The sequence below is a fragment of the Microcebus murinus genome, unplaced genomic scaffold (assembly GCF_040939455.1).
Source record: "Microcebus murinus isolate Inina unplaced genomic scaffold, M.murinus_Inina_mat1.0 scaf035_hap2_Mmur4.0, whole genome shotgun sequence".
In the NCBI taxonomy this organism is placed as follows: domain Eukaryota; kingdom Metazoa; phylum Chordata; class Mammalia; order Primates; family Cheirogaleidae; genus Microcebus; species Microcebus murinus.
This window is the reverse complement of record NW_027438981.1, coordinates 138613-163131: the sequence shown is the minus strand read 5'-3', so window position 1 is coordinate 163131 and position 24519 is coordinate 138613. Positions and strand designations below refer to the sequence as shown.

Genomic DNA, 24519 nt, shown 5'->3' with positions numbered 1-24519 from the left:
CTTGTGTGAGTGTGAGTGAGTGTGAGTGTGTGTGTGTGTGTATACAGAGACAGCCCCCCGCCCCGCCCCGCCCATCACCCCGTCCCTGGGAGCCCGCGGGACCCGGCCGGAGAACTCAACCGGCCCGGCCCGGCGCGGGGCCTGGGGCGGGAGGCGGCGGCGGGGAAGCCCAGAGAGGCTCGGCTTCTTGAGCGGGGCAGGGGCGCCCTCCGCCGCCGTCTAGGGCCACACCACCCTGAACGCCCCCGATCTCGTCTGGTCTCGGAAGCTAAGCAGGGTCGGGCCTGGTTAGTACTTGGATGGGAGACCGCCTGGGAATACCGGGTGCCACAGGCTGCTGCTTTTTTTTTTTTTTTTTTTTTTTTGCCTCTTGTTGTGTCCCCTTTCTGGGAGCGCGGCGGCGGCCCGGGGTGGGGGTCACCCCCACCCTCAGCGCCCGCCCGCGGTGCCTGGCGCCCCAGCCCGCACCGTGGGGCCTCCTCTTGTCCCAAGCCGCGACACCGCCGCCACGCGGCAGCATGCGTGGCATCTGGACTGTCAGGTCTCAGACCAAAGGTCTGCTCTGTGGGAACCGACACGCTGGAGGAAACCTTGAGAGTCTGAGAGGGGAGGGAGTTCCAGAAGAAGGCCAGGATGTCATTTGGAGGGAGTATGTGACCAGAACTCGTCCCGTTGCTTTTGGGGTTCTATGGGCTACACGCAGGAATCTTTGGTGGTGGCACCTGATGTTGGGGGATCCGGAGTCACACCCAGACCTGCTCCACAGGCCTCCTTTTACTTTTCTCTTCGGATTCATTATTTTTAAAAAGTGTCTCTTACCTCTATGATTGCATTTTCTTTTCTCTCTCTCTTCAAGCAGATGATGGGAGTACAAGTATTCAGGTGACATGTGTTGCCCGTGCCCCCCTCCCCCCTGTGTTCTTTTTTTTTTTTTTTTTTGAGACAGAGTCTCGTTTTGCTGCCCAGGCTAGAGTGAGTGCCATGGCGTCAGCCTAGCTCACAGCAACCTCAATCTCCGGGCTCAAGCAATCCTGCTGCCTCAGCCTCCCGAGTAGTTGGGACTACAGGCATGCACCACCACGCCCGGCTGTGTTTTTCTATATATATTAGTTGGCCAATTAATTTCTTTCTATTTTTAGTAGAGACGGGGTCTCGCTCTTGCTCAGGCTGGTTTCGAACTCCTGACCTGGAGCAATCCGCCCGCCTCGGCCTCCCAGAGAGCTAGGATTACAGGCGTGAGCCACCGCGCCCGCCCCCCCCCTGTGTTCTTATTGATATACCTCTCATGTTGTTCCAGCGTATTGTGGGGGTACCAATGTTAAGGTCGGGTGCCTTGCCCTCTCCAAGCCTCCCCCCTCGGGTCAGAGCTTCAAGTGCGCCCATCCCCCAGTCGGTGCGCACCCACCCCATGCCTAATGGATGTGTATGCCCCTCCCCTCCCCCCACACGCCCGACACCCACCCGATGAAGGTGATTCCTCTCTGTCCACTTAGGCGTCCATCCGTTCGTACCAATTTGCTGGTGAGCGCGCTCACGTGGTGCTCGTGTGTCCATTCTTGGGATACCTGGCCTACTGGAACGGGTTCCAGCTCTGGCCAGGAGAACACGAGAGGCGCCCTCTCACCGCTGCTCCTCACAGCCGAATGGCACTCCGTGGTGTCCACGCGCCACATTTTATTCATGCACTCCTGGATGGATGGGCACTCGGGTCGCTTCCACGTCTTTGCGATTGTGAATTGTGCCCTAACTGTCACCCTAACCCTTACCCAGCCCGTCTCCACTGCCCCTGCCTGACGCACTCCTCCCCGGCCAGGCCCGTCACTGTCCTGGGCCCCCGCCTGACCGGCTCCTCCCCGCCCGGCCTCTCACCGTCCTCGGCCCCTGCCTGACCGGCTCCTCCGTCGCCTGGGCCTTCCAAGGGCTTGGTGTGGACGCTGCTTCCAGGAAGCCCTCCAGAAACCCGGCAGCAGGGTGGCCGCAGCAGTCTCCAGCAGCCGTCCCTAAGTCGCGTGAGTGCGGGGGACGTGCCCCCGCTGTGCCGCGGGGGCCCAGCCTGGTGTCTTCCCTGAGGCCCTGCGGCTGGCTGCCGGCTGGGCTGCCCCTCCCCGCAAGGGGAGAGCCGCGGAGGTGGGGACCGCCTCCTGATGGGGACGTACACGCAGCTCTCCACGTCGGATTCCGGGGCTCTCTGTCCTGCCCGAAGGCCCAGCTGGCCTGCGGGTCCTTAGAGTGGCAAAAACATCCGAAAACTGAGATTGAGGGTCCGGTGGGTGTCTGCACTTTTGTGCTGGGCACCCCAGGGAGGCCCGGGGGCTGGCTGGACAACGTGGTCTGCTGGGCGGGGGGGTTGGAGGAGCAACTGATGCCCTTTGCACTTCGGGTAGCAAGAGTCTGAGCAAGAGTCTCTGAGCCCTGTGCCCTGTGGGGGGGGGCGGGGGGGAGGAGGAGGAGGAGGAGGAGGAGGAGGAGGTGGGAAGGGCCGGGGCCTGCAGTCCTGTTCCCGGGGTGGCACGGCAAGTGGCCTCTTCCACAGGCTGCTTGGCCTGGGCTCCCTGCACCTGGGCCTTTGGAGGACCGGCCCTGTGCTTGCCAACACTTCCTGCAGGGACCCAGAGCTGGGAGGTGGCATCTCTCAGCCCTGGGTCGGGCAGAGCCCCAGCGGGCCATGCCCACAACCTCTCTCAGCACCGGTCCCCCAGAAGGCTCCTTTGGGACCAGGATTCTCTTGCGGTGACTCTTTAAGGTCTGGCCCCTGGATGGAGGGGCACCAGGAGTAGAGGAGCAGGAAGGGGAAGGGGGTGGCCATGCGAGGGGACACTTTGAGGCCGAGTCCCAGCTTCAGCCTGATCCTCCTGGGAACCCCGCTCTGAGACAAGGAGCCGGGCTTCGCATTCCCACAGCAGCCAGTCGTGGGCTGAGGACACCTGGGGCGTTGGGAACTCCCTGGCTTCTCCTTGGTTTAACGTCTAGAGCTGCTTGTGAATCGCGCCGCCACACACACCCGAGCGCAGGTGTCTTCCGCACAGACTGCGGGCCTCGCTCTTCTGAACGCCGCTAGCTCGCCACCCACCCACGGGTGAACCTGGTCAGGGTGCTTTCTCTAAGGGGCAGACTCTTTTCCGGGCGGGCTACCGGTGTCTCTGTTTGCTCGTTTCTTTCTTCCATTTCGGGAAAGTCTTCCTTGCTGGGTGTGGAAATCTCCTATGCCTTCCCTCGCCTATTCTGTCAGCTTTCAAATTCTCTTTCAGTTGCCACCCTCACAGATGGATTAGGAAACTCTTTCCGGTGCACTCATTAGTGAAATGACCTCCAGGAAGCTGGAATCCAATATCTAATGGCCGATTTTTAGCGAGTCCACACGCCAGGGTGGTCGGGGTCCAATGCAGCCCCGGCCAGGCCCAGGCCCCTTGGACTGGGCCACAGGAGGACACGGAGGAGGGTCCCGGCCCCCACGAAGCGGTGCCGGCAGTTCTCCACGGGCTTGGGCGTTTTCCAGAGGTAGGAGATGGAGGGGACTGATTTCTTCAGCGCCCCCCAAACCACGCCACCCCACCCCACCCATGGGACACATCCCCAGAGAGAGACGCCCCATACACTGGCTGTGCCCCAGCCCTGGCCCGGGGGAATAGGCGGCAGCCCACCCACAGGGCGAGGGGGGGGGGCGCAGCTGAAAGGGGTTGTGGGGGAGGGCGGCCCCTGGCTGGGGTCAAAGGGCGAGCGTCCCGCGCGTGCGCAGTCAGCGGCAGGCAGCGACGCGCTGGGGGTGGGCAGCGGGTAGGTGAAGGAGGCCGGGCGAGGAGACGAGGGGGGCTGGGAGGGCTCCACCTTGGCGAGTCCAGCCGTGGAGGCGCATCTTGTGTGAGTGTGAGTGAGTGTGAGTGTGTGTGTGTGTGTATACAGAGACAGCCCCCCGCCCCGCCCCGCCCATCACCCCGTCCCTGGGAGCCCGCGGGACCCGGCCGGAGAACTCAACCGGCCCGGCCCGGCGCGGGGCCTGGGGCGGGAGGCGGCGGCGGGGAAGCCCAGAGAGGCTCGGCTTCTTGAGCGGGGCAGGGGCGCCCTCCGCCGCCGTCTAGGGCCACACCACCCTGAACGCCCCCGATCTCGTCTGGTCTCGGAAGCTAAGCAGGGTCGGGCCTGGTTAGTACTTGGATGGGAGACCGCCTGGGAATACCGGGTGCCACAGGCTGCTGCTTTTTTTTTTTTTTTTTTTTTTTTGCCTCTTGTTGTGTCCCCTTTCTGGGAGCGCGGCGGCGGCCCGGGGTGGGGGTCACCCCCACCCTCAGCGCCCGCCCGCGGTGCCTGGCGCCCCAGCCCGCACCGTGGGGCCTCCTCTTGTCCCAAGCCGCGACACCGCCGCCACGCGGCAGCATGCGTGGCATCTGGACTGTCAGGTCTCAGACCAAAGGTCTGCTCTGTGGGAACCGACACGCTGGAGGAAACCTTGAGAGTCTGAGAGGGGAGGGAGTTCCAGAAGAAGGCCAGGATGTCATTTGGAGGGAGTATGTGACCAGAACTCGTCCCGTTGCTTTTGGGGTTCTATGGGCTACACGCAGGAATCTTTGGTGGTGGCACCTGATGTTGGGGGATCCGGAGTCACACCCAGACCTGCTCCACAGGCCTCCTTTTACTTTTCTCTTCGGATTCATTATTTTTAAAAAGTGTCTCTTACCTCTATGATTGCATTTTCTTTTCTCTCTCTCTTCAAGCAGATGATGGGAGTACAAGTATTCAGGTGACATGTGTTGCCCGTGCCCCCCTCCCCCCTGTGTTCTTTTTTTTTTTTTTTTTTGAGACAGAGTCTCGTTTTGCTGCCCAGGCTAGAGTGAGTGCCATGGCGTCAGCCTAGCTCACAGCAACCTCAATCTCCGGGCTCAAGCAATCCTGCTGCCTCAGCCTCCCGAGTAGTTGGGACTACAGGCATGCACCACCACGCCCGGCTGTGTTTTTCTATATATATTAGTTGGCCAATTAATTTCTTTCTATTTTTAGTAGAGACGGGGTCTCGCTCTTGCTCAGGCTGGTTTCGAACTCCTGACCTGGAGCAATCCGCCCGCCTCGGCCTCCCAGAGAGCTAGGATTACAGGCGTGAGCCACCGCGCCCGCCCCCCCCCTGTGTTCTTATTCATATACCTCTCATGTTGTTCCAGCGTATTGTGGGGGTACCAATGTTAAGGTCGGGTGCCTTGCCCTCTCCAAGCCTCCCCCCTCGGGTCAGAGCTTCAAGTGCGCCCATCCCCCAGTCGGTGCGCACCCACCCCATGCCTAATGGATGTGTATGCCCCTCCCCTCCCCCCACACGCCCGACACCCACCCGATGAAGGTGATTCCTCTCTGTCCACTTAGGCGTCCATCCGTTCGTACCAATTTGCTGGTGAGCGCGCTCACGTGGTGCTCGTGTGTCCATTCTTGGGATACCTGGCCTACTGGAACGGGTTCCAGCTCTGGCCAGGAGAACACGAGAGGCGCCCTCTCACCGCTGCTCCTCACAGCCGAATGGCACTCCGTGGTGTCCACGCGCCACATTTTATTCATGCACTCCTGGATGGATGGGCACTCGGGTCGCTTCCACGTCTTTGCGATTGTGAATTGTGCCCTAACTGTCACCCTAACCCTTACCCAGCCCGTCTCCACTGCCCCTGCCTGACGCACTCCTCCCCGGCCAGGCCCGTCACTGTCCTGGGCCCCCGCCTGACCGGCTCCTCCCCGCCCGGCCTCTCACCGTCCTCGGCCCCTGCCTGACCGGCTCCTCCGTCGCCTGGGCCTTCCAAGGGCTTGGTGTGGACGCTGCTTCCAGGAAGCCCTCCAGAAACCCGGCAGCAGGGTGGCCGCAGCAGTCTCCAGCAGCCGTCCCTAAGTCGCGTGAGTGCGGGGGACGTGCCCCCGCTGTGCCGCGGGGGCCCAGCCTGGTGTCTTCCCTGAGGCCCTGCGGCTGGCTGCCGGCTGGGCTGCCCCTCCCCGCAAGGGGAGAGCCGCGGAGGTGGGGACCGCCTCCTGATGGGGACGTACACGCAGCTCTCCACGTCGGATTCCGGGGCTCTCTGTCCTGCCCGAAGGCCCAGCTGGCCTGCGGGTCCTTAGAGTGGCAAAAACATCCGAAAACTGAGATTGAGGGTCCGGTGGGTGTCTGCACTTTTGTGCTGGGCACCCCAGGGAGGCCCGGGGGCTGGCTGGACAACGTGGTCTGCTGGGCGGGGGGGTTGGAGGAGCAACTGATGCCCTTTGCACTTCGGGTAGCAAGAGTCTGAGCAAGAGTCTCTGAGCCCTGTGCCCTGTGGGGGGGGGGCGGGGGGGAGGAGGAGGAGGAGGAGGAGGAGGAGGAGGTGGGAAGGGCCGGGGCCTGCAGTCCTGTTCCCGGGGTGGCACGGCAAGTGGCCTCTTCCACAGGCTGCTTGGCCTGGGCTCCCTGCACCTGGGCCTTTGGAGGACCGGCCCTGTGCTTGCCAACACTTCCTGCAGGGACCCAGAGCTGGGAGGTGGCATCTCTCAGCCCTGGGTCGGGCAGAGCCCCAGCGGGCCATGCCCACAACCTCTCTCAGCACCGGTCCCCCAGAAGGCTCCTTTGGGACCAGGATTCTCTTGCGGTGACTCTTTAAGGTCTGGCCCCTGGATGGAGGGGCACCAGGAGTAGAGGAGCAGGAAGGGGAAGGGGGTGGCCATGCGAGGGGACACTTTGAGGCCGAGTCCCAGCTTCAGCCTGATCCTCCTGGGAACCCCGCTCTGAGACAAGGAGCCGGGCTTCGCATTCCCACAGCAGCCAGTCGTGGGCTGAGGACACCTGGGGCGTTGGGAACTCCCTGGCTTCTCCTTGGTTTAACGTCTAGAGCTGCTTGTGAATCGCGCCGCCACACACACCCGAGCGCAGGTGTCTTCCGCACAGACTGCGGGCCTCGCTCTTCTGAACGCCGCTAGCTCGCCACCCACCCACGGGTGAACCTGGTCAGGGTGCTTTCTCTAAGGGGCAGACTCTTTTCCGGGCGGGCTACCGGTGTCTCTGTTTGCTCGTTTCTTTCTTCCATTTCGGGAAAGTCTTCCTTGCTGGGTGTGGAAATCTCCTATGCCTTCCCTCGCCTATTCTGTCAGCTTTCAAATTCTCTTTCAGTTGCCACCCTCACAGATGGATTAGGAAACTCTTTCCGGTGCACTCATTAGTGAAATGACCTCCAGGAAGCTGGAATCCAATATCTAATGGCCGATTTTTAGCGAGTCCACACGCCAGGGTGGTCGGGGTCCAATGCAGCCCCGGCCAGGCCCAGGCCCCTTGGACTGGGCCACAGGAGGACACGGAGGAGGGTCCCGGCCCCCACGAAGCGGTGCCGGCAGTTCTCCACGGGCTTGGGCGTTTTCCAGAGGTAGGAGATGGAGGGGACTGATTTCTTCAGCGCCCCCCAAACCACGCCACCCCACCCCACCCATGGGACACATCCCCAGAGAGAGACGCCCCATACACTGGCTGTGCCCCAGCCCTGGCCCGGGGGAATAGGCGGCAGCCCACCCACAGGGCGAGGGGGGGGGGCGCAGCTGAAAGGGGTTGTGGGGGAGGGCGGCCCCTGGCTGGGGTCAAAGGGCGAGCGTCCCGCGCGTGCGCAGTCAGCGGCAGGCAGCGACGCGCTGGGGGTGGGCAGCGGGTAGGTGAAGGAGGCCGGGCGAGGAGACGAGGGGGGCTGGGAGGGCTCCACCTTGGCGAGTCCAGCCGTGGAGGCGCATCTTGTGTGAGTGTGAGTGAGTGTGAGTGTGTGTGTGTGTGTATACAGAGACAGCCCCCCGCCCCGCCCCGCCCATCACCCCGTCCCTGGGAGCCCGCGGGACCCGGCCGGAGAACTCAACCGGCCCGGCCCGGCGCGGGGCCTGGGGCGGGAGGCGGCGGCGGGGAAGCCCAGAGAGGCTCGGCTTCTTGAGCGGGGCAGGGGCGCCCTCCGCCGCCGTCTAGGGCCACACCACCCTGAACGCCCCCGATCTCGTCTGGTCTCGGAAGCTAAGCAGGGTCGGGCCTGGTTAGTACTTGGATGGGAGACCGCCTGGGAATACCGGGTGCCACAGGCTGCTGCTTTTTTTTTTTTTTTTTTTTTTTTGCCTCTTGTTGTGTCCCCTTTCTGGGAGCGCGGCGGCGGCCCGGGGTGGGGGTCACCCCCACCCTCAGCGCCCGCCCGCGGTGCCTGGCGCCCCAGCCCGCACCGTGGGGCCTCCTCTTGTCCCAAGCCGCGACACCGCCGCCACGCGGCAGCATGCGTGGCATCTGGACTGTCAGGTCTCAGACCAAAGGTCTGCTCTGTGGGAACCGACACGCTGGAGGAAACCTTGAGAGTCTGAGAGGGGAGGGAGTTCCAGAAGAAGGCCAGGATGTCATTTGGAGGGAGTATGTGACCAGAACTCGTCCCGTTGCTTTTGGGGTTCTATGGGCTACACGCAGGAATCTTTGGTGGTGGCACCTGATGTTGGGGGATCCGATCCGGAGTCACACCCAGACCTGCTCCACAGGCCTCCTTTTACTTTTCTCTTCGGATTCATTATTTTTAAAAAGTGTCTCTTACCTCTATGATTGCATTTTCTTTTCTCTCTCTCTTCAAGCAGATGATGGGAGTACAAGTATTCAGGTGACATGTGTTGCCCGTGCCCCCCTCCCCCCTGTGTTCTTTTTTTTTTTTTTTTTTGAGACAGAGTCTCGTTTTGCTGCCCAGGCTAGAGTGAGTGCCATGGCGTCAGCCTAGCTCACAGCAACCTCAATCTCCGGGCTCAAGCAATCCTGCTGCCTCAGCCTCCCGAGTAGTTGGGACTACAGGCATGCACCACCACGCCCGGCTGTGTTTTTCTATATATATTAGTTGGCCAATTAATTTCTTTCTATTTTTAGTAGAGACGGGGTCTCGCTCTTGCTCAGGCTGGTTTCGAACTCCTGACCTGGAGCAATCCGCCCGCCTCGGCCTCCCAGAGAGCTAGGATTACAGGCGTGAGCCACCGCGCCCGCCCCCCCCCTGTGTTCTTATTGATATACCTCTCATGTTGTTCCAGCGTATTGTGGGGGTACCAATGTTAAGGTCGGGTGCCTTGCCCTCTCCAAGCCTCCCCCCTCGGGTCAGAGCTTCAAGTGCGCCCATCCCCCAGTCGGTGCGCACCCACCCCATGCCTAATGGATGTGTATGCCCCTCCCCTCCCCCCACACGCCCGACACCCACCCGATGAAGGTGATTCCTCTCTGTCCACTTAGGCGTCCATCCGTTCGTACCAATTTGCTGGTGAGCGCGCTCACGTGGTGCTCGTGTGTCCATTCTTGGGATACCTGGCCTACTGGAACGGGTTCCAGCTCTGGCCAGGAGAACACGAGAGGCGCCCTCTCACCGCTGCTCCTCACAGCCGAATGGCACTCCGTGGTGTCCACGCGCCACATTTTATTCATGCACTCCTGGATGGATGGGCACTCGGGTCGCTTCCACGTCTTTGCGATTGTGAATTGTGCCCTAACTGTCACCCTAACCCTTACCCAGCCCGTCTCCACTGCCCCTGCCTGACGCACTCCTCCCCGGCCAGGCCCGTCACTGTCCTGGGCCCCCGCCTGACCGGCTCCTCCCCGCCCGGCCTCTCACCGTCCTCGGCCCCTGCCTGACCGGCTCCTCCGTCGCCTGGGCCTTCCAAGGGCTTGGTGTGGACGCTGCTTCCAGGAAGCCCTCCAGAAACCCGGCAGCAGGGTGGCCGCAGCAGTCTCCAGCAGCCGTCCCTAAGTCGCGTGAGTGCGGGGGACGTGCCCCCGCTGTGCCGCGGGGGCCCAGCCTGGTGTCTTCCCTGAGGCCCTGCGGCTGGCTGCCGGCTGGGCTGCCCCTCCCCGCAAGGGGAGAGCCGCGGAGGTGGGGACCGCCTCCTGATGGGGACGTACACGCAGCTCTCCACGTCGGATTCCGGGGCTCTCTGTCCTGCCCGAAGGCCCAGCTGGCCTGCGGGTCCTTAGAGTGGCAAAAACATCCGAAAACTGAGATTGAGGGTCCGGTGGGTGTCTGCACTTTTGTGCTGGGCACCCCAGGGAGGCCCGGGGGCTGGCTGGACAACGTGGTCTGCTGGGCGGGGGGGTTGGAGGAGCAACTGATGCCCTTTGCACTTCGGGTAGCAAGAGTCTGAGCAAGAGTCTCTGAGCCCTGTGCCCTGTGGGGGGGGGGCGGGGGGGAGGAGGAGGAGGAGGAGGAGGAGGAGGAGGTGGGAAGGGCCGGGGCCTGCAGTCCTGTTCCCGGGGTGGCACGGCAAGTGGCCTCTTCCACAGGCTGCTTGGCCTGGGCTCCCTGCACCTGGGCCTTTGGAGGACCGGCCCTGTGCTTGCCAACACTTCCTGCAGGGACCCAGAGCTGGGAGGTGGCATCTCTCAGCCCTGGGTCGGGCAGAGCCCCAGCGGGCCATGCCCACAACCTCTCTCAGCACCGGTCCCCCAGAAGGCTCCTTTGGGACCAGGATTCTCTTGCGGTGACTCTTTAAGGTCTGGCCCCTGGATGGAGGGGCACCAGGAGTAGAGGAGCAGGAAGGGGAAGGGGGTGGCCATGCGAGGGGACACTTTGAGGCCGAGTCCCAGCTTCAGCCTGATCCTCCTGGGAACCCCGCTCTGAGACAAGGAGCCGGGCTTCGCATTCCCACAGCAGCCAGTCGTGGGCTGAGGACACCTGGGGCGTTGGGAACTCCCTGGCTTCTCCTTGGTTTAACGTCTAGAGCTGCTTGTGAATCGCGCCGCCACACACACCCGAGCGCAGGTGTCTTCCGCACAGACTGCGGGCCTCGCTCTTCTGAACGCCGCTAGCTCGCCACCCACCCACGGGTGAACCTGGTCAGGGTGCTTTCTCTAAGGGGCAGACTCTTTTCCGGGCGGGCTACCGGTGTCTCTGTTTGCTCGTTTCTTTCTTCCATTTCGGGAAAGTCTTCCTTGCTGGGTGTGGAAATCTCCTATGCCTTCCCTCGCCTATTCTGTCAGCTTTCAAATTCTCTTTCAGTTGCCACCCTCACAGATGGATTAGGAAACTCTTTCCGGTGCACTCATTAGTGAAATGACCTCCAGGAAGCTGGAATCCAATATCTAATGGCCGATTTTTAGCGAGTCCACACGCCAGGGTGGTCGGGGTCCAATGCAGCCCCGGCCAGGCCCAGGCCCCTTGGACTGGGCCACAGGAGGACACGGAGGAGGGTCCCGGCCCCCACGAAGCGGTGCCGGCAGTTCTCCACGGGCTTGGGCGTTTTCCAGAGGTAGGAGATGGAGGGGACTGATTTCTTCAGCGCCCCCCAAACCACGCCACCCCACCCCACCCATGGGACACATCCCCAGAGAGAGACGCCCCATACACTGGCTGTGCCCCAGCCCTGGCCCGGGGGAATAGGCGGCAGCCCACCCACAGGGCGAGGGGGGGGGGCGCAGCTGAAAGGGGTTGTGGGGGAGGGCGGCCCCTGGCTGGGGTCAAAGGGCGAGCGTCCCGCGCGTGCGCAGTCAGCGGCAGGCAGCGACGCGCTGGGGGTGGGCAGCGGGTAGGTGAAGGAGGCCGGGCGAGGAGACGAGGGGGGCTGGGAGGGCTCCACCTTGGCGAGTCCAGCCGTGGAGGCGCATCTTGTGTGAGTGTGAGTGAGTGTGAGTGTGTGTGTGTGTGTATACAGAGACAGCCCCCCGCCCCGCCCCGCCCATCACCCCGTCCCTGGGAGCCCGCGGGACCCGGCCGGAGAACTCAACCGGCCCGGCCCGGCGCGGGGCCTGGGGCGGGAGGCGGCGGCGGGGAAGCCCAGAGAGGCTCGGCTTCTTGAGCGGGGCAGGGGCGCCCTCCGCCGCCGTCTAGGGCCACACCACCCTGAACGCCCCCGATCTCGTCTGGTCTCGGAAGCTAAGCAGGGTCGGGCCTGGTTAGTACTTGGATGGGAGACCGCCTGGGAATACCGGGTGCCACAGGCTGCTGCTTTTTTTTTTTTTTTTTTTTTTTTGCCTCTTGTTGTGTCCCCTTTCTGGGAGCGCGGCGGCGGCCCGGGGTGGGGGTCACCCCCACCCTCAGCGCCCGCCCGCGGTGCCTGGCGCCCCAGCCCGCACCGTGGGGCCTCCTCTTGTCCCAAGCCGCGACACCGCCGCCACGCGGCAGCATGCGTGGCATCTGGACTGTCAGGTCTCAGACCAAAGGTCTGCTCTGTGGGAACCGACACGCTGGAGGAAACCTTGAGAGTCTGAGAGGGGAGGGAGTTCCAGAAGAAGGCCAGGATGTCATTTGGAGGGAGTATGTGACCAGAACTCGTCCCGTTGCTTTTGGGGTTCTATGGGCTACACGCAGGAATCTTTGGTGGTGGCACCTGATGTTGGGGGATCCGGAGTCACACCCAGACCTGCTCCACAGGCCTCCTTTTACTTTTCTCTTCGGATTCATTATTTTTAAAAAGTGTCTCTTACCTCTATGATTGCATTTTCTTTTCTCTCTCTCTTCAAGCAGATGATGGGAGTACAAGTATTCAGGTGACATGTGTTGCCCGTGCCCCCCTCCCCCCTGTGTTCTTTTTTTTTTTTTTTTTTGAGACAGAGTCTCGTTTTGCTGCCCAGGCTAGAGTGAGTGCCATGGCGTCAGCCTAGCTCACAGCAACCTCAATCTCCGGGCTCAAGCAATCCTGCTGCCTCAGCCTCCCGAGTAGTTGGGACTACAGGCATGCACCACCACGCCCGGCTGTGTTTTTCTATATATATTAGTTGGCCAATTAATTTCTTTCTATTTTTAGTAGAGACGGGGTCTCGCTCTTGCTCAGGCTGGTTTCGAACTCCTGACCTGGAGCAATCCGCCCGCCTCGGCCTCCCAGAGAGCTAGGATTACAGGCGTGAGCCACCGCGCCCGCCCCCCCCCTGTGTTCTTATTCATATACCTCTCATGTTGTTCCAGCGTATTGTGGGGGTACCAATGTTAAGGTCGGGTGCCTTGCCCTCTCCAAGCCTCCCCCCTCGGGTCAGAGCTTCAAGTGCGCCCATCCCCCAGTCGGTGCGCACCCACCCCATGCCTAATGGATGTGTATGCCCCTCCCCTCCCCCCACACGCCCGACACCCACCCGATGAAGGTGATTCCTCTCTGTCCACTTAGGCGTCCATCCGTTCGTACCAATTTGCTGGTGAGCGCGCTCACGTGGTGCTCGTGTGTCCATTCTTGGGATACCTGGCCTACTGGAACGGGTTCCAGCTCTGGCCAGGAGAACACGAGAGGCGCCCTCTCACCGCTGCTCCTCACAGCCGAATGGCACTCCGTGGTGTCCACGCGCCACATTTTATTCATGCACTCCTGGATGGATGGGCACTCGGGTCGCTTCCACGTCTTTGCGATTGTGAATTGTGCCCTAACTGTCACCCTAACCCTTACCCAGCCCGTCTCCACTGCCCCTGCCTGACGCACTCCTCCCCGGCCAGGCCCGTCACTGTCCTGGGCCCCCGCCTGACCGGCTCCTCCCCGCCCGGCCTCTCACCGTCCTCGGCCCCTGCCTGACCGGCTCCTCCGTCGCCTGGGCCTTCCAAGGGCTTGGTGTGGACGCTGCTTCCAGGAAGCCCTCCAGAAACCCGGCAGCAGGGTGGCCGCAGCAGTCTCCAGCAGCCGTCCCTAAGTCGCGTGAGTGCGGGGGACGTGCCCCCGCTGTGCCGCGGGGGCCCAGCCTGGTGTCTTCCCTGAGGCCCTGCGGCTGGCTGCCGGCTGGGCTGCCCCTCCCCGCAAGGGGAGAGCCGCGGAGGTGGGGACCGCCTCCTGATGGGGACGTACACGCAGCTCTCCACGTCGGATTCCGGGGCTCTCTGTCCTGCCCGAAGGCCCAGCTGGCCTGCGGGTCCTTAGAGTGGCAAAAACATCCGAAAACTGAGATTGAGGGTCCGGTGGGTGTCTGCACTTTTGTGCTGGGCACCCCAGGGAGGCCCGGGGGCTGGCTGGACAACGTGGTCTGCTGGGCGGGGGGGTTGGAGGAGCAACTGATGCCCTTTGCACTTCGGGTAGCAAGAGTCTGAGCAAGAGTCTCTGAGCCCTGTGCCCTGTGGGGGGGGGCGGGGGGGAGGAGGAGGAGGAGGAGGAGGAGGAGGAGGTGGGAAGGGCCGGGGCCTGCAGTCCTGTTCCCGGGGTGGCACGGCAAGTGGCCTCTTCCACAGGCTGCTTGGCCTGGGCTCCCTGCACCTGGGCCTTTGGAGGACCGGCCCTGTGCTTGCCAACACTTCCTGCAGGGACCCAGAGCTGGGAGGTGGCATCTCTCAGCCCTGGGTCGGGCAGAGCCCCAGCGGGCCATGCCCACAACCTCTCTCAGCACCGGTCCCCCAGAAGGCTCCTTTGGGACCAGGATTCTCTTGCGGTGACTCTTTAAGGTCTGGCCCCTGGATGGAGGGGCACCAGGAGTAGAGGAGCAGGAAGGGGAAGGGGGTGGCCATGCGAGGGGACACTTTGAGGCCGAGTCCCAGCTTCAGCCTGATCCTCCTGGGAACCCCGCTCTGAGACAAGGAGCCGGGCTTCGCATTCCCACAGCAGCCAGTCGTGGGCTGAGGACACCTGGGGCGTTGGGAACTCCCTGGCTTCTCCTTGGTTTAACGTCTAGAGCTGCTTGTGAATCGCGCCGCCACACACACCCGAGCGCAGGTGTCTTCCGCACAGACTGCGGGCCTCGCTCTTCTGAACGCCGCTAGCTCGCCACCCACCCACGGGTGAACCTGGTCAGGGTGCTTTCTCTAAGGGGCAGACTCTTTTCCGGGCGGGCTACCGGTGTCTCTGTTTGCTCGTTTCTTTCTTCCATTTCGGGAAAGTCTTCCTTGCTGGGTGTGGAAATCTCCTATGCCTTCCCTCGCCTATTCTGTCAGCTTTCAAATTCTCTTTCAGTTGCCACCCTCACAGATGGATTAGGAAACTCTTTCCGGTGCACTCATTAGTGAAATGACCTCCAGGAAGCTGGAATCCAATATCTAATGGCCGATTTTTAGCGAGTCCACACGCCAGGGTGGTCGGGGTCCAATGCAGCCCCGGCCAGGCCCAGGCCCCTTGGACTGGGCCACAGGAGGACACGGAGGAGGGTCCCGGCCCCCACGAAGCGGTGCCGGCAGTTCTCCACGGGCTTGGGCGTTTTCCAGAGGTAGGAGATGGAGGGGACTGATTTCTTCAGCGCCCCCCAAACCACGCCACCCCACCCCACCCCACCCATGGGACACATCCCCAGAGAGAGACGCCCCATACACTGGCTGTGCCCCAGCCCTGGCCCGGGGGAATAGGCGGCAGCCCACCCACAGGGCGAGGGGGGGGGGCGCAGCTGAAAGGGGTTGTGGGGGAGGGCGGCCCCTGGCTGGGGTCAAAGGGCGAGCGTCCCGCGCGTGCGCAGTCAGCGGCAGGCAGCGACGCGCTGGGGGTGGGCAGCGGGTAGGTGAAGGAGGCCGGGCGAGGAGACGAGGGGGGCTGGGAGGGCTCCACCTTGGCGAGTCCAGCCGTGGAGGCGCATCTTGTGTGAGTGTGAGTGAGTGTGAGTGTGTGTGTGTGTGTATACAGAGACAGCCCCCCGCCCCGCCCCGCCCATCACCCCGTCCCTGGGAGCCCGCGGGACCCGGCCGGAGAACTCAACCGGCCCGGCCCGGCGCGGGGCCTGGGGCGGGAGGCGGCGGCGGGGAAGCCCAGAGAGGCTCGGCTTCTTGAGCGGGGCAGGGGCGCCCTCCGCCGCCGTCTAGGGCCACACCACCCTGAACGCCCCCGATCTCGTCTGGTCTCGGAAGCTAAGCAGGGTCGGGCCTGGTTAGTACTTGGATGGGAGACCGCCTGGGAATACCGGGTGCCACAGGCTGCTGCTTTTTTTTTTTTTTTTTTTTTTTGCCTCTTGTTGTGTCCCCTTTCTGGGAGCGCGGCGGCGGCCCGGGGTGGGGGTCACCCCCACCCTCAGCGCCCGCCCGCGGTGCCTGGCGCCCCAGCCCGCACCGTGGGGCCTCCTCTTGTCCCAAGCCGCGACACCGCCGCCACGCGGCAGCATGCGTGGCATCTGGACTGTCAGGTCTCAGACCAAAGGTCTGCTCTGTGGGAACCGACACGCTGGAGGAAACCTTGAGAGTCTGAGAGGGGAGGGAGTTCCAGAAGAAGGCCAGGATGTCATTTGGAGGGAGTATGTGACCAGAACTCGTCCCGTTGCTTTTGGGGTTCTATGGGCTACACGCAGGAATCTTTGGTGGTGGCACCTGATGTTGGGGGATCCGGAGTCACACCCAGACCTGCTCCACAGGCCTCCTTTTACTTTTCTCTTCGGATTCATTATTTTTAAAAAGTGTCTCTTACCTCTATGATTGCATTTTCTTTTCTCTCTCTCTTCAAGCAGATGATGGGAGTACAAGTATTCAGGTGACATGTGTTGCCCGTGCCCCCCTCCCCCCTGTGTTCTTTTTTTTTTTTTTTTTTGAGACAGAGTCTCGTTTTGCTGCCCAGGCTAGAGTGAGTGCCATGGCGTCAGCCTAGCTCACAGCAACCTCAATCTCCGGGCTCAAGCAATCCTGCTGCCTCAGCCTCCCGAGTAGTTGGGACTACAGGCATGCACCACCACGCCCGGCTGTGTTTTTCTATATATATTAGTTGGCCAATTAATTTCTTTCTATTTTTAGTAGAGACGGGGTCTCGCTCTTGCTCAGGCTGGTTTCGAACTCCTGACCTGGAGCAATCCGCCCGCCTCGGCCTCCCAGAGAGCTAGGATTACAGGCGTGAGCCACCGCGCCCGCCCCCCCCCTGTGTTCTTATTGATATACCTCTCATGTTGTTCCAGCGTATTGTGGGGGTACCAATGTTAAGGTCGGGTGCCTTGCCCTCTCCAAGCCTCCCCCCTCGGGTCAGAGCTTCAAGTGCGCCCATCCCCCAGTCGGTGCGCACCCACCCCATGCCTAATGGATGTGTATGCCCCTCCCCTCCCCCCACACGCCCGACACCCACCCGATGAAGGTGATTCCTCTCTGTCCACTTAGGCGTCCATCCGTTCGTACCAATTTGCTGGTGAGCGCGCTCACGTGGTGCTCGTGTGTCCATTCTTGGGATACCTGGCCTACTGGAACGGGTTCCAGCTCTGGCCAGGAGAACACGAGAGGCGCCCTCTCACCGCTGCTCCTCACAGCCGAATGGCACTCCGTGGTGTCCACGCGCCACATTTTATTCATGCACTCCTGGATGGATGGGCACTCGGGTCGCTTCCACGTCTTTGCGATTGTGAATTGTGCCCTAACTGTCACCCTAACCCTTACCCAGCCCGTCTCCACTGCCCCTGCCTGACGCACTCCTCCCCGGCCAGGCCCGTCACTGTCCTGGGCCCCCGCCTGACCGGCTCCTCCCCGCCCGGCCTCTCACCGTCCTCGGCCCCTGCCTGACCGGCTCCTCCGTCGCCTGGGCCTTCCAAGGGCTTGGTGTGGACGCTGCTTCCAGGAAGCCCTCCAGAAACCCGGCAGCAGGGTGGCCGCAGCAGTCTCCAGCAGCCGTCCCTAAGTCGCGTGAGTGCGGGGGACGTGCCCCCGCTGTGCCGCGGGGGCCCAGCCTGGTGTCTTCCCTGAGGCCCTGCGGCTGGCTGCCGGCTGGGCTGCCCCTCCCCGCAAGGGGAGAGCCGCGGAGGTGGGGACCGCCTCCTGATGGGGACGTACACGCAGCTCTCCACGTCGGATTCCGGGGCTCTCTGTCCTGCCCGAAGGCCCAGCTGGCCTGCGGGTCCTTAGAGTGGCAAAAACATCCGAAAACTGAGATTGAGGGTCCGGTGGGTGTCTGCACTTTTGTGCTGGGCACCCCAGGGAGGCCCGGGGGCTGGCTGGACAACGTGGTCTGCTGGGCGGGGGGGTTGGAGGAGCAACTGATGCCCTTTGCACTTCGGGTAGCAAGAGTCTGAGCAAGAGTCTCTGAGCCCTGTGCCCTGTGGGGGGGGGCGGGGGGGAGGAGGAGGAGGAGGAGGAGGAGGAGGAGGTGGGAAGGGCCGGGGCCTGCAGTCCTGTTCCCGGGGTGGCACGGCAAGTGGCCTCTTCCACAGGCTGCTTGGCCTGGGCTCCCTGCACCTGGGCCTTTGGAGGACCGGCCCTGTGCTTGCCAACACTTCCTGCAGGGACCCAGAGCTGGGAGGTGGCATCTCTCAGCCCTGGGTCGGGCAGAGCCCCAGCGGGCCATGCCCACAACCTCTCTCAGCACCGGTCCCCCAGAAGGCTCCTTTGGGACCAGGATTCTCTTGCGGTGACTCTTTAAGGTCTGGCCCCTGGATGGAGGGGCACCAGGAGTAGAGGAGCAGGAAGGGGAAGGGGGTGGCCATGCGAGGGGACACTTTGAGGCCGAGTCCCAGCTTCAGCCTGATCCTCCTGGGAACCCCGCTCTGAGACAAGGAGCCGGGCTTCGCATTCCCACAGCAGCCAGTCGTGGGCTGAGGACACCTGGGGCGTTGGGAACTCCCTGGCTTCTCCTTGGTTTAACGTCTAGAGCTGCTTGTGAATCGCGCCGCCACACACACCCGAGCGCAGGTGTCTTCCGCACAGACTGCGGGCCTCGCTCTTCTGAACGCCGCTAGCTCGCCACCCACCCACGGGTGAACCTGGTCAGGGTGCTTTCTCTAAGGGGCAGACTCTTTTCCGGGCGGGCTACCGGTGTCTCTGTTTGCTCGTTTCTTTCTTCCATTTCGGGAAAGTCTTCCTTGCTGGGTGTGGAAATCTCCTATGCCTTCCCTCGCCTATTCTGTCAGCTTTCAAATTCTCTTTCAGTTGCCACCCTCACAGATGGATTAGGAAACTCTTTCCGGTGCACTCATTAGTGAAATGACCTCCAGGAAGCTGGAATCCAATATCTAATGGCCGATTTTTAGCGAGTCCACACGCCAGGGTGGTCGGGGTCCAATGCAGCCCCGGCCAGGCCCAGGCCCCTTGGACTGGGCCACAGGAGGACACGGAGGAGGGTCCCGGCCCCCACGAAGCGGTGCCGGCAGTTCTCCACGGGCTTGGGCGTTTTCCAGAGGTAGGAGATGGAGGGGACTGATTTCTTCAGCGCCCCCCAAACCACGCCACCCCACCCCACCCCACCCATGGGACACATCCCCAGAGAGAGACGCCCCATACACTGGCTGTGCCCCAGCCCTGGCCCGGGGGAATAGGCGGCAGCCCACCCACAGGGCGAGGGGGGGGGGCGCAGCTGAAAGGGGTTGTGGGGGAGGGCGGCCCCTGGCTGGGGTCAAAGGGCGAGCGTCCCGCGCGTGCGCAGTCAGCGGCAGGCAGCGACGCGCTGGGGGTGGGCAGCGGGTAGGTGAAGGAGGCCGGGCGAGGAGACGAGGGGGGCTGGGAGGGCTCCACCTTGGCGAGTCCAGCCGTGGAGGCGCATCTTGTGTGAGTGTGAGTGAGTGTGAGTGTGTGTGTGTGTGTATACAGAGACAGCCCCCCGCCCCGCCCCGCCCATCACCCCGTCCCTGGGAGCCCGCGGGACCCGGCCGGAGAACTCAACCGGCCCGGCCCGGCGCGGGGCCTGGGGCGGGAGGCGGCGGCGGGGAAGCCCAGAGAGGCTCGGCTTCTTGAGCGGGGCAGGGGCGCCCTCCGCCGCCGTCTAGGGCCACACCACCCTGAACGCCCCCGATCTCGTCTGGTCTCGGAAGCTAAGCAGGGTCGGGCCTGGTTAGTACTTGGATGGGAGACCGCCTGGGAATACCGGGTGCCACAGGCTGCTGCTTTTTTTTTTTTTTTTTTTTTTTTGCCTCTTGTTGTGTCCCCTTTCTGGGAGCGCGGCGGCGGCCCGGGGTGGGGGTCACCCCCACCCTCAGCGCCCGCCCGCGGTGCCTGGCGCCCCAGCCCGCACCGTGGGGCCTCCTCTTGTCCCAAGCCGCGACACCGCCGCCACGCGGCAGCATGCGTGGCATCTGGACTGTCAGGTCTCAGACCAAAGGTCTGCTCTGTGGGAACCGACACGCTGGAGGAAACCTTGAGAGTCTGAGAGGGGAGGGAGTTCCAGAAGAAGGCCAGGATGTCATTTGGAGGGAGTATGTGACCAGAACTCGTCCCGTTGCTTTTGGGGTTCTATGGGCTACACGCAGGAATCTTTGGTGGTGGCACCTGATGTTGGGGGATCCGGAGTCACACCCAGACCTGCTCCACAGGCCTCCTTTTACTTTTCTCTTCGGATTCATTATTTTTAAAAAGTGTCTCTTACCTCTATGATTGCATTTTCTTTTCTCTCTCTCTTCAAGCAGATGATGGGAGTACAAGTATTCAGGTGACATGTGTTGCCCGTGCCCCCCTCCCCCCTGTGTTCTTTTTTTTTTTTTTTTTTGAGACAGAGTCTCGTTTTGCTGCCCAGGCTAGAGTGAGTGCCATGGCGTCAGCCTAGCTCACAGCAACCTCAATCTCCGGGCTCAAGCAATCCTGCTGCCTCAGCCTCCCGAGTAGTTGGGACTACAGGCATGCACCACCACGCCCGGCTGTGTTTTTCTATATATATTAGTTGGCCAATTAATTTCTTTCTATTTTTAGTAGAGACGGGGTCTCGCTCTTGCTCAGGCTGGTTTCGAACTCCTGACCTGGAGCAATCCGCCCGCCTCGGCCTCCCAGAGAGCTAGGATTACAGGCGTGAGCCACCGCGCCCGCCCCCCCCCTGTGTTCTTATTCATATACCTCTCATGTTGTTCCAGCGTATTGTGGGGGTACCAATGTTAAGGTCGGGTGCCTTGCCCTCTCCAAGCCTCCCCCCTCGGGTCAGAGCTTCAAGTGCGCCCATCCCCCAGTCGGTGCGCACCCACCCCATGCCTAATGGATGTGTATGCCCCTCCCCTCCCCCCACACGCCCGACACCCACCCGATGAAGGTGATTCCTCTCTGTCCACTTAGGCGTCCATCCGTTCGTACCAATTTGCTGGTGAGCGCGCTCACGTGGTGCTCGTGTGTCCATTCTTGGGATACCTGGCCTACTGGAACGGGTTCCAGCTCTGGCCAGGAGAACACGAGAGGCGCCCTCTCACCGCTGCTCCTCACAGCCGAATGGCACTCCGTGGTGTCCACGCGCCACATTTTATTCATGCACTCCTGGATGGATGGGCACTCGGGTCGCTTCCACGTCTTTGCGATTGTGAATTGTGCCCTAACTGTCACCCTAACCCTTACCCAGCCCGTCTCCACTGCCCCTGCCTGACGCACTCCTCCCCGGCCAGGCCCGTCACTGTCCTGGGCCCCCGCCTGACCGGCTCCTCCCCGCCCGGCCTCTCACCGTCCTCGGCCCCTGCCTGACCGGCTCCTCCGTCGCCTGGGCCTTCCAAGGGCTTGGTGTGGACGCTGCTTCCAGGAAGCCCTCCAGAAACCCGGCAGCAGGGTGGCCGCAGCAGTCTCCAGCAGCCGTCCCTAAGTCGCGTGAGTGCGGGGGACGTGCCCCCGCTGTGCCGCGGGGGCCCAGCCTGGTGTCTTCCCTGAGGCCCTGCGGCTGGCTGCCGGCTGGGCTGCCCCTCCCCGCAAGGGGAGAGCCGCGGAGGTGGGGACCGCCTCCTGATGGGGACGTACACGCAGCTCTCCACGTCGGATTCCGGGGCTCTCTGTCCTGCCCGAAGGCCCAGCTGGCCTGCGGGTCCTTAGAGTGGCAAAAACATCCGAAAACTGAGATTGAGGGTCCGGTGGGTGTCTGCACTTTTGTGCTGGGCACCCCAGGGAGGCCCGGGGGCTGGCTGGACAACGTGGTCTGCTGGGCGGGGGGGTTGGAGGAGCAACTGATGCCCTTTGCACTTCGGGTAGCAAGAGTCTGAGCAAGAGTCTCTGAGCCCTGTGCCCTGTGGGGGGGGGCGGGGGGGAGGAGGAGGAGGAGGAGGAGGAGGAGGAGGTGGGAAGGGCCGGGGCCTGCAGTCCTGTTCCCGGGGTGGCACGGCAAGTGGCCTCTTCCACAGGCTGCTTGGCCTGGGCTCCCTGCACCTGGGCCTTTGGAGGACCGGCCCTGTGCTTGCCAACACTTCCTGCAGGGACCCAGAGCTGGGAGGTGGCATCTCTCAGCCCTGGGTCGGGCAGAGCCCCAGCGGGCCATGCCCACAACCTCTCTCAGCACCGGTCCCCCAGAAGGCTCCTTTGGGACCAGGATTCTCTTGCGGTGACTCTTTAAGGTCTGGCCCCTGGATGGAGGGGCACCAGGAGTAGAGGAGCAGGAAGGGGAAGGGGGTGGCCATGCGAGGGGACACTTTGAGGCCGAGTCCCAGCTTCAGCCTGATCCTCCTGGGAACCCCGCTCTGAGACAAGGAGCCGGGCTTCGCATTCCCACAGCAGCCAGTCGTGGGCTGAGGACACCTGGGGCGTTGGGAACTCCCTGGCTTCTCCTTGGTTTAACGTCTAGAGCTGCTTGTGAATCGCGCCGCCACACACACCCGAGCGCAGGTGTCTTCCGCACAGACTGCGGGCCTCGCTCTTCTGAACGCCGCTAGCTCGCCACCCACCCACGGGTGAACCTGGTCAGGGTGCTTTCTCTAAGGGGCAGACTCTTTTCCGGGCGGGCTACCGGTGTCTCTGTTTGCTCGTTTCTTTCTTCCATTTCGGGAAAGTCTTCCTTGCTGGGTGTGGAAATCTCCTATGCCTTCCCTCGCCTATTCTGTCAGCTTTCAAATTCTCTTTCAGTTGCCACCCTCACAGATGGATTAGGAAACTCTTTCCGGTGCACTCATTAGTGAAATGACCTCCAGGAAGCTGGAATCCAATATCTAATGGCCGATTTTTAGCGAGTCCACACGCCAGGGTGGTCGGGGTCCAATGCAGCCCCGGCCAGGCCCAGGCCCCTTGGACTGGGCCACAGGAGGACACGGAGGAGGGTCCCGGCCCCCACGAAGCGGTGCCGGCAGTTCTCCACGGGCTTGGGCGTTTTCCAGAGGTAGGAGATGGAGGGGACTGATTTCTTCAGCGCCCCCCAAACCACGCCACCCCACCCCACCCCACCCATGGGACACATCCCCAGAGAGAGACGCCCCATACACTGGCTGTGCCCCAGCCCTGGCCCGGGGGAATAGGCGGCAGCCCACCCACAGGGCGAGGGGGGGGGGCGCAGCTGAAAGGGGTTGTGGGGGAGGGCGGCCCCTGGCTGGGGTCAAAGGGCGAGCGTCCCGCGCGTGCGCAGTCAGCGGCAGGCAGCGACGCGCTGGGGGTGGGCAGCGGGTAGGTGAAGGAGGCCGGGCGAGGAGACGAGGGGGGCTGGGAGGGCTCCACCTTGGCGAGTCCAGCCGTGGAGGCGCATCTTGTGTGAGTGTGAGTGAGTGTGAGTGTGTGTGTGTGTGTATACAGAGACAGCCCCCCGCCCCGCCCCGCCCATCACCCCGTCCCTGGGAGCCCGCGGGACCCGGCCGGAGAACTCAACCGGCCCGGCCCGGCGCGGGGCCTGGGGCGGGAGGCGGCGGCGGGGAAGCCCAGAGAGGCTCGGCTTCTTGAGCGGGGCAGGGGCGCCCTCCGCCGCCGTCTAGGGCCACACCACCCTGAACGCCCCCGATCTCGTCTGGTCTCGGAAGCTAAGCAGGGTCGGGCCTGGTTAGTACTTGGATGGGAGACCGCCTGGGAATACCGGGTGCCACAGGCTGCTGCTTTTTTTTTTTTTTTTTTTTTTGCCTCTTGTTGTGTCCCCTTTCTGGGAGCGCGGCGGCGGCCCGGGGTGGGGGTCACCCCCACCCTCAGCGCCCGCCCGCGGTGCCTGGCGCCCCAGCCCGCACCGTGGGGCCTCCTCTTGTCCCAAGCCGCGACACCGCCGCCACGCGGCAGCATGCGTGGCATCTGGACTGTCAGGTCTCAGACCAAAGGTCTGCTCTGTGGGAACCGACACGCTGGAGGAAACCTTGAGAGTCTGAGAGGGGAGGGAGTTCCAGAAGAAGGCCAGGATGTCATTTGGAGGGAGTATGTGACCAGAACTCGTCCCGTTGCTTTTGGGGTTCTATGGGCTACACGCAGGAATCTTTGGTGGTGGCACCTGATGTTGGGGGATCCGGAGTCACACCCAGACCTGCTCCACAGGCCTCCTTTTACTTTTCTCTTCGGATTCATTATTTTTAAAAAGTGTCTCTTACCTCTATGATTGCATTTTCTTTTCTCTCTCTCTTCAAGCAGATGATGGGAGTACAAGTATTCAGGTGACATGTGTTGCCCGTGCCCCCCTCCCCCCTGTGTTCTTTTTTTTTTTTTTTTTGAGACAGAGTCTCGTTTTGCTGCCCAGGCTAGAGTGAGTGCCATGGCGTCAGCCTAGCTCACAGCAACCTCAATCTCCGGGCTCAAGCAATCCTGCTGCCTCAGCCTCCCGAGTAGTTGGGACTACAGGCATGCACCACCACGCCCGGCTGTGTTTTTCTATATATATTAGTTGGCCAATTAATTTCTTTCTATTTTTAGTAGAGACGGGGTCTCGCTCTTGCTCAGGCTGGTTTCGAACTCCTGACCTGGAGCAATCCGCCCGCCTCGGCCTCCCAGAGAGCTAGGATTACAGGCGTGAGCCACCGCGCCCGCCCCCCCCTGTGTTCTTATTCATATACCTCTCATGTTGTTCCAGCGTATTGTGGGGGTACCAATGTTAAGGTCGGGTGCCTTGCCCTCTCCAAGCCTCCCCCCTCGGGTCAGAGCTTCAAGTGCGCCCATC

General features: G+C 62.6%; 7 non-coding genes across 7 annotated transcripts; all 7 read left to right on the top strand.

Annotated features, from left to right (window-relative positions):
• The first annotated feature begins 217 nt into the window (after positions 1-217).
• LOC142868631 (5S ribosomal RNA) lies at positions 218-336 on the top strand. The gene has a single exon (XR_012917577.1). It is a non-coding gene; the product is annotated as a 5S ribosomal RNA (ribosomal RNA).
• A 3734-nt stretch (positions 337-4070) lies between these two features.
• Positions 4071-4189, top strand: LOC142868630 (5S ribosomal RNA). Its single transcript, XR_012917576.1, has one exon. It is a non-coding gene; the product is annotated as a 5S ribosomal RNA (ribosomal RNA).
• A 3735-nt stretch (positions 4190-7924) lies between these two features.
• Positions 7925-8043, top strand: LOC142868629 (5S ribosomal RNA). Its single transcript, XR_012917575.1, has one exon. It is a non-coding gene; the product is annotated as a 5S ribosomal RNA (ribosomal RNA).
• Positions 8044-11783: 3740 nt separating this feature from the next.
• On the top strand, positions 11784-11902 carry LOC142868628 (5S ribosomal RNA). The gene has a single exon (XR_012917574.1). It is a non-coding gene; the product is annotated as a 5S ribosomal RNA (ribosomal RNA).
• Positions 11903-15641: 3739 nt separating this feature from the next.
• LOC142868627 (5S ribosomal RNA) lies at positions 15642-15760 on the top strand. Its single transcript, XR_012917573.1, has one exon. It is a non-coding gene; the product is annotated as a 5S ribosomal RNA (ribosomal RNA).
• A 3738-nt stretch (positions 15761-19498) lies between these two features.
• LOC142868626 (5S ribosomal RNA) lies at positions 19499-19617 on the top strand. Its single transcript, XR_012917572.1, has one exon. It is a non-coding gene; the product is annotated as a 5S ribosomal RNA (ribosomal RNA).
• A 3739-nt stretch (positions 19618-23356) lies between these two features.
• LOC142868625 (5S ribosomal RNA) lies at positions 23357-23475 on the top strand. The gene has a single exon (XR_012917571.1). It is a non-coding gene; the product is annotated as a 5S ribosomal RNA (ribosomal RNA).
• Positions 23476-24519: the final 1044 nt, after the last annotated feature.